At 38.3% G+C, this 17998-nt stretch overlaps 1 protein-coding gene and 1 long non-coding RNA gene across 5 annotated transcripts in view; one reads left to right on the top strand and one right to left on the bottom strand.

The window, feature by feature from the left end:
- Nucleotides 1-17998, top strand: part of vps50 (VPS50 subunit of EARP/GARPII complex) — a 137764-nt gene that overhangs the window by 6336 nt on the left and 113430 nt on the right. The window lies entirely within an intron of this gene.
- On the bottom strand, nt 6917-11714 carry LOC309698976. 3 transcript variants are annotated; one of them, XR_014274228.1, is made up of 6 exons: nt 11679-11714; nt 10612-11495; nt 8901-8971; nt 8745-8782; nt 8509-8670; nt 6917-7970 (listed from the first exon to the last, which is right to left on the bottom strand). It is a non-coding gene; the product is annotated as an uncharacterized lncRNA (long non-coding RNA). The 3 variants fall into 3 exon arrangements; XR_014274230.1 differs by having other exon boundaries at nt 10612-10680; nt 11181-11708; XR_014274229.1 differs by having other exon boundaries at nt 10612-11708.

Below are 17998 nucleotides of genomic sequence, written 5' to 3'. Positions count from 1 at the left end.
AATCTTGTGATGGTTTGTTAGGGATCATCAAAAATAAGTAATTTATTTTTGGCAAGATCATCATTTTTATAGTGGCGACCCTTCCCATGAGTGATATGGGTAAAGATTTCCATCTAGTCAGATCGCCTTCTACTTTCTTTAGAAGTGGGATGTGGTTTAGTTTAGTTAAGTCTGAAAGCTTAGGAGAGACATTAATACCTAAATATTTAATATTTCCGGATTGCAGTGGGGCAGAGGAAGAATTATGGAAGGAGCAGTTAATGGGGAGAACTGTAGATTTTGGCCAGTTAATTGAATAATCTGAAACTCTTGAAAACCAGTTTATTAAAGTAATTACCTCAGAGAGGTTGGTTTGTGTGTTTTGCAGAAAAAGCAACACATCATCCGCATAGAGACTGATTTTATGTTCTATGTTCTTACATTTTATGCCCTTAATTGTTGTAGCCTGTCTAAATGCTGCTGCTAGAGGTTCGATAAAAATTGCAAAAAGTGAAGGGGAGAGTGGGCATCCCTGTCTGGTGCCCCTCAGGAGACAGAAGCTGGAGGATGTCTGGTCATTTGTTCTGATACGAGCCGTTGGGGAATTGTATAATATTCTTATCCAGTTTATAAAAGAGTTTCCGAAACCAAATTTGTGTAAAGTTGCGAATAAAAATTTCCAATTAACTCTGTCAAATGCTTTTTCTGCATCTAGAGATAATATTATGGTTTCGATGTTTTTATCGTATGAGTAGTCTATTAAATTAAGTAATCTACGAGTGTTTGTTGAGGAGTGCCGACCTTTTATGAAACCAGTTTGGTCAGGATGAATTAAGAGGGGGGTCATTTTCTCTAATCTCTTTGAGAGAGCTTTGCAGATTATTTTAAGGTCTACATTTAAAAGAGAAATTGGACGATAGCTTGAGGGGAATAAAGGGTCTTTGCCTGGTTTTAGCAGGAGACTAATGTTGGCAGAATTCATATTTGGTGGTAGTCTGCCCTTTTCCTCGATTTCCTGCAACATGCTGTGGAATACTGGTGCCAAAATTGTCCAGAATTCTTTGTAGAATTCTGCAGGGAAGCCGTCTGGACCTGGAGCCTTATTATTGGGCATACTTATCAGGGCTTCCTGGAGTTCACTTGGCGTCAGTGGCGAATCCAGTTCCATTGCTTGACTGTCTAGTAATTTTGGAAGAGTTACGTTGTCAAGAAACAGATCAATTTCATTTTTAGATGGGTTTATTTGTGGTGAGTATAAAGTTTCATAGAAGTCCCTAAAAATGTTGTTTATTCTTCCAGGATCATATATTGTGTTCCCCGATAAATCTTTAGCAGCACATATAGTTGTTTTTTCTTTATTTATTTTTAGCTGGTTAGCTAGAAATCGACCTGATTTGTTACTGTGTTCAAAATTCTGCAAGCGAAGTCTTTGTATAAGGAATTGTGTTTTTTTATTAATAGTTTCATTTAATTCTAGTTTTGTTTTGCATATTTTGTTCAATGTTTCCTGATCTTGGTGGGACGCGTAGGCTTCTTCTAGTGATTTGATGTTTTTTTCTAATTCCTGAATATTTTTGTTTTCTTCTTTCTTTTTGTGTGATGAGAAAGAAATTATTTTACCTCTCATCACAGCTTTCCCTGCTTCCCATAGAACAGAAGCAGATATTCCGGGAGTGTCATTAAAGTCTAAATATGAAGTCCATTCCTTTTTAAAGTATTTAATAAAGTCTTCATCTTTAAGTAGTGATATATTAAATCTCCAGTTTTTACTTGGCGTAGTATTATTCTTAACATGATACTGACACCCACTGATTGGAACCATTGCTGTGTTTCATTTTTTATTATTGTTAGTATTTTCTGTACCCATGAGTCACATCGTTTATCATCCTTCACATGCTGACAGCAACATCTGGCTAACTGCAGGGGGCAGGCCTGATGTGTGCGATGATTAAGTAAATGCTGCTATTCAGTTACTGTTTGGACACAGTTTGAGGGTTTGAAAGCAAGGTCAAGATAAATGTGCAGTAGTCGGTCTGTGGCTGATCTCTCTTTTGTAGTATTTAAATGGAAGGACAGCCATTCAACACATTCATCAATAATGAAAGTGCCTGTTTGTTTCAGTCTGGCAGTGGTGGGTTAACACAGTCTGAAACAGGGTCATGACCTCATTAAATGGGCTAAAAAGTATTTAGAGGCAAGTTTGTTTGTTAGATTTTTTAAATTTATCAGTTTGACTTTTCTTTTAGTGATTAATAGAGGTTATTAAACTTTAGATGGATGGCCCTCATGTGAGATGCTTGGGGATCAGTGTTATTTTACAGGGGTAGTGGAAATGGGTGTTTTAAGTTATTTGAATGTTTTGCTATATTGTTGCAATGAAAAATTACAAGATTTGCAAAACCCTTTAAAGATGTCAGAAGCTTTTCTTTTGATTGGTAAGCCATAAAAGGGAAGAAATAAATCAGCTACGTCGGGGGCGGTATTTTCACTTTCTTTTTGTTTTTTTGCAGGGACGCAGGTGTCAGGCTGATTATGTGCACATACGGAGGTCAGACTCTTGGCAATAGCATCAGTTTACCCTCAGGGAAAGCTAGTCTCAAAGAACATCTTATCCCTTGTTCTCCTGGTGCTGTGTACCTAACACCTTCTACAAACATGTAAATCTGGGTCACAGCGAGACATGCGCTTAAAGTTAACAAGTTACAGTCTGTTCGAGATGCCAGTATGATGCCACCTCAGTGTGATGAGTAACAATTGAAAGCTATGACTCAACAGTAGAGCCACAGCATTTGAATAACAGAGATCTTGAGTGATGTCTTTGTTATTGCTCAAGGTCTGTGTTATTTTATCTGCCATGGTAGGAAGATTTTTACCAAAGCCTTTGTAGCAGAGATCGGTAACTTGCTTTTGGCTTCATTGGGCAAACAATAGTAATCATAACCTATTAGCATATTTTAGTTCAAGACGTCCTCATGTTGGTTTTGTTTTCTTCACTGATACGCTAGATGAGATGAAAGAAGTGATCCTTGAAAGGTGTTTGAAAAGCAGGTAGTTTGTTCAGAAGATTCTCGCTGTATTTCTCGGGACAGTTAATTTCTACAGTAGATGGTGTCACCTAAATTACTGAATGATCAGAGCTACCTGTTGTTGCTTACGTGACTTGAAGTTGTGCAAGATGGATTGTTTTGTTTTGATCTTGCTGATCTCATGAGAGTCCAGCTGCCTCGCAAGGTAATGTGTTTTCAGGCTTTATTAGATCTAGCCTTTTAGGAGTGACTTTACAATTACAGATCTTTCCAGACCCCATCAAAAAAACCAGACAGAAAAGATAAAAGATGGCGGTAGCTACTGTGATGTCATCCACTGGTTTTTGAAGTCCTGTTTGCTCATCCACTAGCATCCAGTGGAATATGCTCCTTTTAAAAACATAGTTGACCAAGATTTACACTCCACAGTGTCTTTTTTTCCCTCCCTGATCCTGGTTCTGCTGGAGGTTTCTTCCTGTTAAAAGAGATTTTTTCCTTCCCACTGTCGCCAAGGTTTTGCTCATAGGGGGACGGATGTCTGAGGGTTTTACTTATTGTAGGATCTTTATTGTAGAATATAAAGCGCCTTGAGGTGACTGTTGTAAATATGTGCTATATAAATAAATTTCAATTGAATAGAATTAATTTTTTATTCAGTGTGACTTAATATGAGGCACTCAGCCCATAATTACATTAGGAAAGTTTTTACAGAGGTAAAGTGAAAAAGCAGTTTTCCCATAAACTTCTACAGGATCTTTTTGCAACCACAGCTATCGCCCTCTGGTGGCTTTCAGATAGAATGCAGGTTTACTTAGTTTATTTTTCTGGCCCAGAAGCTATATTAGTGTTGTTTTTGGATGCAGTGAATTAAGTCACATGGACTCCTGTGTGAAGCAGGTTTTAGCATACCATGGATACCAGAGCTTGTCTGCTGAATAAAATGGGAAAAAACTGCAGTAGGAGGGCTTTTTAATTTCAGATGCATACTGAACAAGATACTTTTGGCTGCTCCCTTATTCACACAAACACAAACGCACACACACACACACACACACACACACACACACACACACACACTCATGAGAATTAAATGGCTCTAAGCCCTCAAGCTATTTTTCTTTAACAACTTTGATGTTTTTTATTCTTTTTTTTTAATCTCAGTGTTCCTAAGCTGCTTTGTGGCTTGTCAGTAAAAACAAGCTAACCTTCCACCCCTGTCCAATCCTTTCTGTTCAAAGCTGTTGTCTCTCTGTGAGTCACTGTTAAGAGGTTTCTTTGAAGGGGCTGTCAGGTTTTTTTTTATCTCTATTAAGTGATTGCAATGATAACAAAGCCTAGAATAAAATTTGGTTTGGTTGCATTTATTTATTTCCCTGTTTTTTTCCAGAGAAATGAATAAATGCTGGTTATTAAAAAAGTTTGAAAGTCTCTGAGCCTTAATCACGCTCCTCGAATGTTGCTTTTTTTGTGATTAAGAAAAATCAAAGATTTGCTTGATGTGCGGATTTAGCTGTTTACTTTGTTTGCATCGTGTTGAAATTAATATTAGCAAAAGCTTTTTAACTAATTCACCATTTTCTCACCAATTTATGAATAATTTCCTAATCTCAAAGCACCTGATAATGAAAACAATCCTAATTACTCACAGTGTGTTATAGGTTTGGTCATACTGTGAAACATGTAGGCAGGTAATTTCAGTGTGATTTTGTGATACATTGAAGACAAAATTCAGTTATTTAAACCTATAAAGCTTGAATTATTTTATAATGGCCAGAAATTTTCATTTTTTAAAGCTTTATTGTTTAATGAACATTGTGATAAATGAAAAGAAAATCATATGTTTAATATTTGCAACATCTGATATGTTTGTGTAATTTATTGCTAAAACCTGCAGGTTTTTTCAGGGAAAAAATAAACCGCACCAGTGATGTTAAGGTCTCAAATCCTCATGTATCAAATATTAGACACTTGGTGTTGTAGGATGAGGTTTGCTTTTGAGAGACCAGCAATTTGTTTCCCCAGAAGCCTCGGTCGTGTTCGAGGTAAACAGCATTTCATTCATACAGTAACCATGTCCAACCAGCAGGGGTCACCCTCAACTTACCCACCGCTCATCTTTGCCAGATTTAAAGCTCTCTCCAGGCACACAAAGGAGCACACGTTCTCTCCTAAAATTATGGGATTATTGATTGGATAACTACTTCTATTTGCTAGTATTTATTTCCTGAAGACAAGGCTTTGGGATAAATCTGTGAGGAGGGCGTGTTTGATAATCTCTCATTAGTTCACGCAGGATATCTTGAGGGAGAACAGCTTATTTTTATAGTTTCATTTTATGGCTTCAGGACCCAGTCGGGTTATGTAGATAAGATATTTTGTAATTATTTTTTCAAAAGCCAGGTCATGCACTCATACAGTGAAGACACTGCATGGCATGAAAACAGAGTGCTTCTCGTGCTTTCGGCTGAAAGAGAGTGTTGAATGAAAGGTAGAATAATCACGTACTTCCATGCAGAAATTCAGCTGTCAGCGTTGCCTGGATTGTGCGATCGTGGCTGCGAAAGACAACATTGTTCTTAATGGCAGACGAATACACAGGCGCACAGTTAGTCTTGCGTGCATATACAGCACTGATTACAACGAGGGCGTTTTGATTCGTTCACGTAACGAATGATTCTATGGTGGAGATAATTGGCCCTTCTCTCAGTCTCTACTGTCTTCCATCCCATGTGTCTCTCAGGGTTTTCACAAACCTCCTTTTGTTTATTCAATCTTTTTTGTTTTTATCAGCGCTGCTGTGTTTGTTGAGCAGTTATTTCTTTCTTTATTTTGTTGCCACAAGCATGATTTTCCACATTCAACCAGCGCTCCAGTCGAACATATCCCCCTTTGATTCTCGGATAAAGCTTGTAAAACGACCCGCACTTAGGATGCAAATAGATTTCTAATTTCCGCAACGAGATGAAGATTTCATTAATTTGTGGAAGTGGCTGGGCTGGGGGCCGGGGTGGGGGTTGAAGGGCTGTTTGTTTGTCTCTCATCCATCAAAGTGAAATTTGATCAAAGCCCCACAGCGGCTCACGGTTCGGGTTTCTCGTGTGGGCCGCGGGGGCGTTTGTTTTGCTTTGTGCCTGCACGGCGGCAGGCGAAGGGAATTATTTAACTCACGGCAGACCTTCAGTGAGTCATTCACTTAAAGATGTTTCAAGTTTTGCGCGTCACTGCAGGTGGGAGACTGAGGCAAAGAGAGGGAAGGAGAAAGACACTGACACAAGGTGAACTGCCTTCGAGTGGCTTCACGGGAGCCACTTCATTGTCTTCTGTTTAGCCCACTCCTCTGCCTTTTTTTTGTCTTCTTTCTGCCAGAACTTCTCCTAACAGTGAGTCATCCTCCTCATCCCTCCTCCCCTTTTCACTTTCTCTCATTTGAGCTGATTTCCCACCCACCTTTTTGATGGCGGAGCGTGATCTCCTAACTCTAGCCCTCCTTTTCAGTCTCACGCACTCACCCACACATCCCCCTTCTCTCCCCCACACTGTAAAACCTGACAAGTTAAGTTAACTCAAATGATTTGGGGAAACCGATTGCACCAATTGATTCAAGTTTTATAACTTAAACAGTTTGGGGTTATTTAAGTACTTTATTAGAGTCCCAAGAACCCAAAGCAAATATGATAATGTAACTCAAATGCATTATGTTTATTTACTCATTGTATTTAGTATGTTTCAACTTAAACCATTAAATTTCTTGTACTAAGATGCTGTATTTATTCAAACTTATTTAAAGTGTTACATGCTCATATTCAAATTAAGTTAAATTAACTTAAATAGTTGTATTTAAACAACTTAATCCAATTGGGGAAACCGATTGCACCAAATGGTTCAAGTACTATTAACACAAAACCAAGCTATTATTCTTTCCATTCAGTTTTTATTAACTTTAACTGCAGAGAAAATACAGAATGAATACAACCATACTTTCAGTCATAACCTATGACTGCTAAAGCCATTATCAAATAACAAATAATTAGGCATTTTAAAACTTGCACTTTTAGGGAATTTTGAATGTTTTTTGTAGCATTTTGAAAATCGATTAAATGTACAAAACACAAATTTAGTCATGTAGACCTGATACATAGGTGTACATCATAAAAAAACAATAGTCTAGAGGCAATTAGAGCCATAACAATCACAATTTTAAGTAACATTTAGTATAATAATGAAATCACATGCACTACAGCAATGCAACTATAGAAAACAGCTGAACTAAGGATGTCACTAACAAAAAGTATTCTCAAAGGTATTTGTGGCTTCGCAACAGTTTTGCCCAGACCTCGAGTGAACTGGCACTCATCACACAATTAAAAAATAAAGCATGAAAGTATACTGTACATATTGACTAATTATCAGTTATCTCGCAAAAGATTTCCATGTAACTAAAATATGTTTTTAGAAATAAGCTTAAGATTACACACTATGTGAAGATTTTTTTCAATCACAAACAAAACGTCAAATATGGATTTTCTCCTCATTCTTAGCTTTCTCCACATTGCCTTTTAGAAAGCTAATTACCCAGAACAAATAAAACTATTGAAGCCATTCACAGATAACTGAAAAAGCACGAATATAGTGACCAGTGAAAAACAAACATCATCTGCACAAGCTCATTTTTTAGTGTATGCAATTTTGGTTTTAGTTGCTTTCTCTCATCGTCTAGCTTCAGCAACACTACTTGAATGAACTCAAAAAAGCCAGTATACTTCATAGGATAGCTCAGATGCAGAGCATAGATTAGCCCAAACAAAGACACCAGGGCATCAGTCCATGAGTGATGAGTCATAACAAACTGATCTTCAAGTTCTATGAACACTTGGCGTGGTGAGAAAGGAACTCCTCCAGGTACCTCCTCTTCATCGACATCAGCAACCAGAGCAATTCTATGGCTTCATAGAACTCAATTTCACCCTAAGATATAATACAGAGTGCACAATTATTCATCTGTAATATCTCTGTTAAAAGCATAAATACAAATGTTCAGGCACCTTTCTTCAGTTTTTCAAATTCTATATATCATAACATGTTTTAAGTTGACAGTGAAGGTTCATTTTTCATTCATCCAGGTAGTCAAATCAAGGATGAAAGAAGTTTATAAGTCATTCAACTTCACGTCTTCAACTTTCAACCCAAGTCCAGATGACTTATAAACTCCTTTCAACCTTTTCTAAATTCAAATGTGCAAATTATTGTAATACCAAAGTACCTTGCATGTTTTGAAAATCTTTGAGGTACATTGGTAGGCCGGCCAGAACTGCTGTTCTAGTTGCATAGATGTCGTTTGTGTCCTTACATATATATATATATATATATATATATATATATATATATATATATATATATATATATATATATATATATATATATATATATATATATATAAATAAACAAACACATAACAATGGCAACTGCCAAGCAAGCAGAATAATAATTAGTATCTTTTAAATACCTGTTTTCCATATGCCGACAAAAGCTGCTCCATCCTTTCACCGACCCGTCCAGTTTTCCTCTTTTTGTAAAGTCCAGTCAGCTGAGGAACATAATCATCCAGCGCAGCATAAAACACATGTGGCAGATTCTGATTGGTGATCCGATGAAATTCAAAGTAGAGCTGAAGAGAAATATTATAAGCAAAACACAGCATACTATATGAGCAGCAAATGTTATATACATAGTTGTACTTACCTGTGTCTCATGAAAGAGTGCTGGCCATGGTCCCTCACCTGGCAAAATTTGAGGTTATTGGATGAGGGCGATTAACTTTGTCAGAATGTTGGTATGGAAAGTGCAGAATTGCTCTGTTTAAGTCTTCTAAGTTAAAATATCTCTTAGAAATCAAACCTTTAAACAATGTGCCAACTCCACTGAAATGACACCTTCAAACAGGTCGTGCAGGAAGTCAGGTGGGAAGCCTGTGACAGGATGAAAGAAAGAGAGATGGTCAGAAGGAACACAGGGGTTTTTAACACCATAGTTTTCCTTAATGTCATCATTCTGAAGCTCTTGCACAATAATTATCATGAGCATCTTTTGTTCTCATTACATAATTCCCTGTAACAGCATTTTCTGTTTGCATTTCTGTTTGGGTGGCATGACAAAACCTACAGAAATATGTAGACCTGAAACTCTCATTGAAACCAGCAAGTCCATGGGCAGAAGGTTGTCTGCCACAACAGAGTAGACAGTGCCTTTAAGACATTCACCAAGAGTCTCAATGTAGGCACCTACTTCTTCAAGAGTTTTCAGATCATTTAAGAGTGGTGACAGCATTTCCTTACACCCAAACTGGCGTACATCATTGGAATTGCACAGCAGAGCAAGCTGGGTGCAGTGTAGAGCAGAACAAGATTTAACTGGAAAGTTTTCCAGTGTCCAATAAACTGCAAAGACTTTATGTATTTTCTTTGAGGTACCAAGTGGGTTTGTGATCAAAATCATCCACATAAAGTATCATTGACAATTTCTGTCCCTCTTGTGACAGTAGAACATTTTCCTGGTAGTAGGATCCATCACAAAATGACATGAAATGTCCAGGAATCTGTGTGGGTGCTTGTTTAATTTCTTCAAGCACATCATTTTTTTTCAACAACAATTGCAAAGATGTGAGAATAGGCACATACATATAAGTGTGCTTTGACGATTCAATTAAATACTCCACAGGTTTGACATATGGAAAATTTTCTTCATAATATGATTTCCTCCTCTTTGCTGTAGATAGTGGTCCTTCAGATGTGACACATTTATGTAAAACATTACTATCAGAAACTGCCTGACAAATCTCATCCACCAGTTTGTCCGTATATGTACAGTTGTGCTTTTTCAGTATATCTACAACTGATTTTCTAACCAAAGGTTGTGATAACAAAAACAACTGATCAATATGCTCAATAATCTCCTGTGTTGCTCTCTGGGACACATGGAGAAGGGTCTGCATTTTCAAGAAAAATCCAGCCAGATTGTATTGCAACTGCTCTTCTAAACCCTCAATTCCACTGATTTCACTGGTGGATGCCACTTGATTGTCATCTGATGACTCTATTGAATCAAGCTGCATGTCATCTTTTTGTTCTACATTTATAACACTTTGCACAATGCCTTCATCGTAACTTGTTGAATTTTGGTGGTCTCTGCATTTGTGGGCATTGAAGGTTGAGTAGACATTGGTTTTAAAATTGCAGTTCTTGAAAGGACATGGAACAGTTTCTTTTCGTTTTAAATGCCCCCTCAGATGGATAAACATTTGGCTTTCAATAAATGGCTGCTTAAAATTACACATAGAGCAACAAAATCCATAATTATTCAAATCTGGATAAGAACCGTCTTTTCTTTGCGTGGGAGTGTGCATTGTTGACATGTGTATCTTTAATGAATTAAATGTATTAAATGTACACATGCATGTGTTGTAGAGACAGGGTAAGGGTGAAATTGTGGAGTACTGACCATGGTCGAGCCGATAATGCTTCAACAACATGACTTTTATGGCAGTAGAAAAACTAGACAAACTACACAACTTGCAATTCCACATTTTGATACCAAATCGTTTTAAAATCACCTTTACTGGTTGTCTTTAGTGCAGTGCTGGATGATCTCTCGGCATGCTACTGCTCCTTCAATCGTCAGACTGTAATAACACAAAAGCCATGAGGACAGAAAGCTAGCAGAACAGTTTTTACTTTTACTTCACTTAAAAACAGTCAATCTGAATAACACAAGCTTGGAAAACAGTAAGATTTATTCTTGCACTACAGTTCATTTTCAATTCAGGTTGGTCAACTACTCTATACGTTATAAAATAATAAAGCAATTTTACACAAGTGAAGTACACAATAGGCTAACCCTTGGAAAGTACAGAGTCAGAAACGTTTAGGTTTGGTGCAGTGCAGCTTTGAAAAGGTAAATTATTTCGCGACTAAAATGCCACTAACCATCATATTCAAAATTTGTGAAGGCGAACTTGTCCGTTAAACTCTTAAAATTAACACTAAATAAATTTTCTACTATTTTCACTGTGTCAAAAGTAGGCTACATTTGAACTTGATAAAGGTCAGAGTCAGAAAAGCGTAAACACTGATTTTACCAAAGGTTTTGTGGCATGCAGTTTGCAAAAATCAGACTACTTACCAACTATTGATTGAAACAAGCAACCAACCGTTAATTTTTTAAATTGTGAAGGCAGACTCCATACAGCGCTAGGCGGGAATTGTGTGCTGGCAAGCTAAGTTACGAGCTACTACAACAAAGTAGTCTGATAAATTACAACGAAGTACAACTAAAACAAAGCAGTCTGATAAATGTACGTTTTGTATGCTAGAAGTAAGCATTAACAAAAAAACATAAAAATAACTTTATCTTGTACTTTCCACTCTCTTGACGAGGCTCCTGTCTCATGGCCGACAAGTCCAGGCAAAACACTGGGGGCGGGGCTGTGGATGATGACTAATACAAATGAATTAGCACAACTTAAACAGTTTAAAGCAACAGTACTTAAAACGTTACAAAAACATAATGTGTACTTATTACAATAAAGTTATTATATCATATGTATACTTTTGGGTCTACCTAACACACTTCATGAAAGTTACTTTAACTATTTTTCAGAACTGAGTAAGAACAACTTACTTCTTTTAGTAAGATGCACTGTTGGGTTTTACAGTGCAGGGGTAGGGTGGGGGGCTCCGGCTCGCTCCTTCACCTGATTTAAACACGGCACACTCGCCTCGAAATGGGCGCACTTGAGATTTGCACACTTGCACGGACACACGCATTAAACACATTTCAATGCTCGGTTTGAATCTTCACAGTTGCCTCGTGTGAGTGTATGAAGGGTTTCTCTGTGTGTGTAATTGAATTAGACGAAGCTATATTTTGCTGAAAATTACGCACAGCAGCATCGCCTCATATAAATGTCACTCAGCGAGACACGCTGTCATCCAGAGAAACATATTTAGTTATTTGGGTGGCACACTTCATCGCCTAGCTTCATGCTTCTTGCTGATAGGAGCTGGGAACATATTTGGGGTTAGGCAGGTGTGTAACAAGGTTTTCTTGATCAGTGTCTGCTATCTCGAGAAGGTGTACGTTTAACGAAGTATGCATATAAGGGTGTATATTGAATTTTATATTGCATTTGTCCCATACTTCTGTATCCATCCTCGTTATCCCCGAGCTGCTGGTCTATTTTTAGTGCCATTATGCTTTAATGTATCGATCCCACACAAACAAGAAGTTCGACTTAACATAAATGAAGGGCTTCCTCTCAGAATGTACTCACATTACAGAAGATGTGAGTCCTGTGCAGTATCACTTAAATGTCAGATGAACCAAAATTGTATCATCTTACAGTAATTGCATTACACTGAGCAGTATGGTATTTGCTCTTTTCTAAAATGAAAATAAACCGTTTAGATTTACTACGTTAAAGCAGGAACTCTGGGCGATAAAAATAGGTTGACCTTTTATCTGTGAGACTGCTTTGTAGTGTTCCCCACAAACAGATTTTACTTTTATTCATCCATCTGAGAGAACCCCATCCTCAATGCCCTCATTTTAATTTGCGAAGATGACTCACTGCTAACCTGCTAGCCCTGGGCCTCGCTGTCTGACGTTTCCACACCAGCAGGCGAGGGTCAGATGAGCTCCACCGATGGCATCTGGTGATGGTGTAAATGGAGCAGGTGGAAACGTTGCTCAGATTTTGTTTTGCACATTTGCAGAACAAGGGCTGTCTTTGCTAATTGCACTTCAAGGTGATATAATTCAGACTCCATCCAGTCCACATTACTGGAAAAGACGTTGATTATTGCTCATAAAGTATAAATAATATTTACATATCAATTAAAAAATGGTGGAAATGCCTGGCTTCTCAAATAGAGAATTTCAGAAGAAGTTTGAGAGCCACCACCAACAGCCTGCTTCCTACAGGGAGTGCAGAATTATTAGGCAAGTTGTATTTTTGAGGAATAATTTTATTATTGAGCAACAACCATGTTCTCAATGAACCCAAAAAACTCATTAATATCAAAGCTGAATGTTTTTGGAAGTAATTTTTAGTTTGTTTTTAGTTTTAGCTATTTTAGGGGGATATCTGTGTGTGCAGGTGACTATTACTGTGCATAATTATTAGGCAACTTAACAAAAAAACAAATATATACCCATTTCAATTATTTATTTTTACCAGTGACACCAATATAACATCTCCACATTCACAAATATACATTTCTGACATTCAAAAACAAAACAAAAACAAATCAGCGACCAATATAGCCACCTTTCTTTGCAAGGACACTCAAAAGCCTGCCATCCATGGATTCTGTCAGTGTTTTGATCTGTTCACCATCAACATTGCGTGCAGCAGCAACCACAGCCTCCCAGACACTGTTCAGAGAGGTGTACTGTTTTCCCTCCTTGTAAATCTCACATTTGATGATGGACCACAGGTTCTCAATGGGGTTCAGATCAGGTGAACAAGGAGGCCATGTCATTAGTTTTTCTTCTTTTATACCCTTTCTTGCCAGCCACGCTGTGGAGTACTTGGACGCGTGTGATGGAGCATTGTCCTGCATGAAAATCATGTTTTTCTTGAAGGATGCAGACTTCTTCCTGTACCACTGCTTGAAGAAGGTGTCTTCCAGAAACTGGTAGTAGGACTGGGAGTTGAGCTTGACTCCATCCTCAACCCGAAAAGGCCCCACAAGCTCATCTTTGATGATACCAGCCCAAACCAGTACTCCACCTCCACCTTGCTGCCGTCTGAGTCGGACTGGAGCTCTCTGCCCTTTACCAATCCAGCCACGGGCCCATCCATCTGGCCCATCAAGACTCACTCTCATTTCATCAGTCCATAAAACCTTAGAAAAACCAGTCTTGAGATATTTCTTGGCCCAGTCTTGACGTTTCAGCTTGTGTGTCTTGTTCAGTGGTGGTCGTCTTTCAGCCTTTCTTACCTTGGCTATGTCTCTGAGTATTGCACACCTTGTGCTTTTGGGCACTCCAGTGATGTTGCAGCTCTGAAATATGGCCAAACTGGTGGCAAGTGGCATCTTGGCAGCTGCACGCTTGACTTTTCTCAGTTCATGGGCAGTTATTTTGCGCCTTGGTTTTTCCACACGCTTCTTGCGACCCTGTTGACTATTTTGAATGAAACGCTTGATTGTTCGATGATCACGCTTCAGAAGCTTTGCAATTTTGAGACTGCTGCATCCCTCTGCAAGATATCTCACTATTTTTGACTTTTCTGAGCCTGTCAAGTCCTTCTTTTGACCCATTTTGCCAAAGGAAAGGACGTTGCCTAATAATTATGCACACCTGATATAGGGTGTTGATGTCATTAGACCACACCCCTTCTCATTACAGAGATGCACATTACCTAATATGCTTAATTGGTAGTAGGCTTTCGAGCCTATACAGCTTGGAGTAAGACAACATGCATGAAGAGGATGATGTGGACAAAATACTCATTTGCCTAATAATTCTGCACTCCCTGTATGTCCACCTTTATTTGAGTTAACAGTCTTTCTCAGGTCGGGGGGGGGAAAGTAAATAGTTCCTACAAAGATTTTCTGCCATTCCTCTGAGCCAATTTTCTTTGTTTCATTTCCTGGAGGTTTTTGTTATTGTTCTTGCTCAGTTCTATTTAAAGTATCCCAAGGATCAGTTAGCTCTAACTCTGACTTATATTTCTGTGTTAAATCTACACTTATAAGTGCATCGCAAACCCAAACCCTTCTGAAACACAACACCTAACCTGACGTGCACCTCCCCAGAAGTCTTACACATTGCAGACGACACAGGTATAAATGGTGGCAACAGCATTATTCTTGTTCCAGCTTGTTGACCTATGACTGTATCCCCATCTACACCTCAAAGTTCAATAATTAAGTTTGCTGATGACACCTCCATTTAATTTCTAAAGGGTTGATCTGACTGAGTGGTTTAGGGACACATGATCTAGTCTTTAACACCTCCAATGCAACAGAAATGGTCATTGAATTCAGGAGGTCTAAGGTCAAGAACCGCAGCAATTTCCTAATGTTGTAAACCTGCTCAACATTTGGCAATAAACCCCTTTCTGATTCTGATTCTGAAGAAACAACATCTCCCACTCCACATACATTGTTGAAATAGTGGCGATTGCGTAGAAGTAACCGGGAGTCACCCTCTCTGTGCACTAACACCTCCCAGTTGAGATGAGTGGGCACAATAAGGGCTCTTCTTCCTCAGAAACAGGCCAAACTTTCACAGAAACCGTTGATGAACTTACACAGGAGTACAGAGGAACCATCAACACTGCTGCAGAAAGGAAGGATCTGCATCGAGGGGCGAAGGTGTCTGAGTGCTTTGTTTCTATAGAGCTCTGCACTCACACTACGCCACCAGGATGACGAACAAAGCAGACGGTATCATAAGCAAGGATAATAAACATCCCGGACATTCTTTGTTTGAACCGCTGCCATCCAGCAAACGGTTCACAGCAATAAAAACAAGAACTAACAGACGGTTTTTGGAGCGATGGCTTCCACCTATCTAATTTCTGGAAATAGGCTTCAGTACTAGACACACATGCAAACACACACAGTATAGCACTGAGGACATTTTCATTGGCTAACAACACTTTAAACGGACTAGACTGTGTTTAAACCTGCTGTTTTTCTCCTCTGTTGCTGAGTTTACCACTAACTTTATTTTTATCTAAACTTCCTTACATATTTTTATTTATGTATTGTTTTTTAAGTTAAGACGAATCCAAAGGGAATTCTGTAAATCATGTGTAGTAATGACAATAAAGATCATCCATTCACTGAAAATCAAGCTTCACCGTTCACAGTCCAAATTTATCTTGGACTGTTCTGATAAAAGAATGCGCTCTCACTGTTCGTCAGGCTTCTTTTCATGCAGCACTCATCCTGCAATTTTGTACGGAAGAGCGAGCAAGGTTTTGGACACCGTCCATAGAGGTTGACAAACTCCCTGAGCTGTCACGGAAACTCTGTTGATAAGGCTTGTAACAAGACCGAGGCACTTGTTTGTCTGCATTTGAAAGTAGCTCACTGTCTGTGGCGTTAATTTAGGATGAGCACGTCTCTGTGCTTCTAATTAGTGATATTATTGCTTGCCATATAAGTCATGATTTCCACTGATATCTGGTTGCTCATTTTGGAACTATGTTCCTGCATGCATGCTAATTGTAAATCACAGGTATATTCCATTTTAATTTAATTTAATTTAATATATTAAAAAAAACCTTTCATATATTCTGTGTTTTAAGATGTAAAGTGAAATATTATATAAAAAAACAAAACCTTAATTTGATGATTTTAGCTTCTATCTCATGAAATTCTCAATTCTTATGGTCAGTCAAAATAGAGTCCCACTTCTATATAGTATGCTCATTGTCACTCATATTCGTTGGGGCTCCTTTACCATGAATTACTGTGTGAGTGCAGTGTAGCATGGCGGTGATCAGCTCGCGGCACCGCTGAGGTATCACTAAAGACCAGGTTTCTTTGATAGCGGCCTTCAGCTTGTCTGTATTTATTGGGCTGGGTGTTTCTCATCTTCGTCTTGACGGCGCCCCGTAAATTCTGTGTAGGGTTCAGGCCAGGTGAGATGGCTGATCAATTGAGCACAGAAATTACACGGTGAGCAAATTATTTGGTGGGAGTTTCTGCAGGAACAGGAAATCAGCCTTTATGCTTCATCCAGACTCTTAGATCTTGATTTACAAATAAAATCAATTTGCTGTCATGTTTGGGACAGTTGTAGCCCTTTTCCTGGTGGTGGTTTGATGCACCAGCCACAGTCAACGTTTCAAAGCTCTCCTACTTTCTTGATTCAATGGTTGTTGTTTTATTTGTTTGTTCGTTTGTTTTTTTTATATAACAATTGCTACAAGGCTGCTGACATCTAAGATGCTTGTGCACCTTTTCCTATCACACAGAGAAGGGTGATAGGAGCCAACTTTCCATTAATATGCTTGCAACCAGCCAGCCTTTTCAGCAGTTACCTTCAGCGGGGATTGTCATCTGGACAATTGTCCAGTCAGCAGTGTTTACCATGAGTGTGGTTGTGTTGGGGAACCAGACTGGGAGCAGCGTGGCATTTATACTGGTCGAATAGTCACTTAAAGTCTAAATGAAATATTTTAATACTGGAGTTCTGTTTTTCATGAGCTATAAGCTAAAATCAGAACTTTAGGTGCTGTAAATGTAGAATTGATGAAAATGACTTTTTTAAAATTAAAATTATGGAAGAAATTAATTTAAATATTTTAGATACACTAGTACTTGTCAGATTTATTTCTGATAGCTGATAGCTTTTGAATCATTTGACTTGCATGCCCACTTCTGTTCTGTGGAGTGAAATATGAAGCCAGATCCAGAATAGGCTAATAAAAATAAAAAAAAATAATGTTTTTCCTGTTTAGTCTGATTAAATGCTGCTTGGACCTTTTTGATCAAAGTCCCTTGAAAGGCTTGAGGTTGGTTCAGATGTTTCCTATGATTACTGCAGTTTTTATCCTAAACACATGCTTTTTTGTGTTAAATAAGCTCAGCGTTTATTATTATTTTCTGCTTATTTTTTGCTTGAAACATAAAAAAGTGTCATCCTCCAAAAAATGGGTATTACACTTATTATTCTCATTATAGACTTCAGTGGAACCCGAATTCGGTTTAATTTAAATGTTTGTGATTTGATATTCTGATGTAACTGCTGGATAGATTGCCTTAAAATTTCATACGGATGTTAATGAATACTCAAATGAAACGGTAAACTTTTTTTAAATTTGTGGTAACTTTTCATCCCAGCACTTTGGTACTGACATCTGCCTGCATCTCAGCTCATTAAGGCAGTCAGGAGTGGGCTTTGAAACCCTTCATCTAAAAGACTCAACGCAGCAATAAGCCTCAGCGGATGCACCGCATGTTAATCAATAAGGCTCT

This window comes from Aulonocara stuartgranti (assembly GCF_965226115.1).
Source record: "Aulonocara stuartgranti genome assembly, chromosome: 22".
NCBI classification, from domain to species: Eukaryota; Metazoa; Chordata; class Actinopteri; order Cichliformes; family Cichlidae; genus Aulonocara; species Aulonocara stuartgranti.
Note: the sequence above shows the minus strand (reverse complement) of the source record. Positions and strands in the feature narration are given on the sequence as shown.